The sequence below is a fragment of the Austrofundulus limnaeus genome, unplaced genomic scaffold (assembly GCF_001266775.1).
Source record: "Austrofundulus limnaeus strain Quisiro unplaced genomic scaffold, Austrofundulus_limnaeus-1.0 Scaffold652, whole genome shotgun sequence".
Classification (NCBI taxonomy): Eukaryota; Metazoa; Chordata; class Actinopteri; order Cyprinodontiformes; family Rivulidae; genus Austrofundulus; species Austrofundulus limnaeus.
This window is the reverse complement of record NW_013953054.1, coordinates 158,650-160,172: the sequence shown is the minus strand read 5'-3', so window position 1 is coordinate 160,172 and position 1,523 is coordinate 158,650. Positions and strand designations below refer to the sequence as shown.

Genomic DNA, 1,523 nt, shown 5'->3' with positions numbered 1-1,523 from the left:
GAAACAGTACTATATAACATTTTAGACACATTCTAGACAGTTTATCAGCTAAAAAAAGTTAATTTTGGGGTAAGTTACTCTTTAAGTCAGGTTTAGTTTCTCTTTTACTTTTTTATGTTTTTTTCCCCTGTTTTTAAGGATTCTTGTTTTTACCTGATCAGTTCTTCCATTTCTTTAGTTCAGTTTCCTCTCTGTGTTTGTGTTTATTTTCCTCTGTTCGTTAGCGTCTCAGTCTTCCCTGTTTTTCCACTCAGCTTGCCACGCCCACTTCACCTGTTCTCCCCTCGTTATTCTCAGCTGCAGGTAATCTCCCGTTCATCATCAGCTCTTCTCCACCCTCATGATCAGTTCTGTGTTTTTAGACTTTTCTTCCAGTTTTTCCTCCTGACTTCTAGTTTTGCTGTAAGTTTGCTGTCAGCCTTTTTGTTTGATTAGTTAAAGTTTGTTTGTTGAAGTTGTTTTTGAAAATAAGAGGCAGATACAATCAGATTTTTTTTCACTCTGCACCCTTTTCATTCACAGCATTATTTACTTTGTATTTTAATTGTATTGCACACAGATTGTTTTGTTTTTATGAATGAAGTTTAAGTTTATTTATAGCGCCAAGTCACAACATACGTTGTCTCAGGGAATGAAATAAACTGAATAAACAAATAAGTTTACTTTTTAAGATCATCCTGTCCAATCTGGGTCCAAATGGTCCTAAAACCCTGATGAATGATAAAAGAAATGACTGCAAACATTTACAATATAATTTATGTGAACTCACATAAGAGTTGTTGAAAAGTCAGATTGGATATAAAATTAAAGGATTGTAGAAACCTGTAAATCCAGCAAGTACAGGTTTTTCTCACAAACTGAGTGACAGGAGGAGAAGAGAGACCACCTGAGACCACTGTGAAGGAGGTTCGAGTTTCAACAAGTTAGAAGTGAAATACAGCACTGGTTGTCCTCGTTCACCAGTCTGACATTTATAGGAGAAAAGAAAAAGTTACCGTTGAACTAAAGTTTACCAAATGACTCCATGATTATCTGCCTTTGATGAATAAGGCTTAATAAATAGATTAAATGTAATAATAATAATTGAATTTTATCAGCAAACCGTAAAAACTAATATCTGTCTGGAATGACTCCAGAGCAGAAGTAAAGAGAGGAAGCTAATGCTCTGTTATCCCTGTAAGGATGGAGAGAATATTTCTTGGAGAAGTCACACTTCTGGCAGCCGTCCTTCTCAGCAGGAGTGGATCTGACTCACTCTGACTCAAACATCCAGGCCTCATATCCCACACAGCAAGTTAGATCCTCTCRTTGCTGCTCCTCCCTCCAACTCACAAACAATTCAAATAACTTCTGCAAGGGTTTAATGAGGAACCAGATCTGTTTGTGGCACAAACTTTATGAAGGTCAGAACAGACCTGAGTTCTGATGTGTGTTTTTCTTTCACACTAAAAACGGTGTGTTGTTCTTTGTCTTCAAATAAAATAAGAACAAATGCATTTTTCACTTCTTATAGAAGAATCTGA

At 36.3% G+C, this 1,523-nt stretch overlaps 1 long non-coding RNA gene across 1 annotated transcript in view; it reads right to left on the bottom strand.

The window, feature by feature from the left end:
* Nucleotides 1-438, bottom strand: part of LOC106531585 (uncharacterized) — an 8,432-nt gene extending 7,994 nt beyond the window's left edge. Inside the window, exon 1 of the long non-coding RNA XR_001311949.1 lies at nucleotides 154-438. This is a non-coding gene — a long non-coding RNA (uncharacterized LOC106531585). The remainder of the gene's footprint in view (nucleotides 1-153) is intronic.
* Nucleotides 439-1,523: the final 1,085 nt, after the last annotated feature.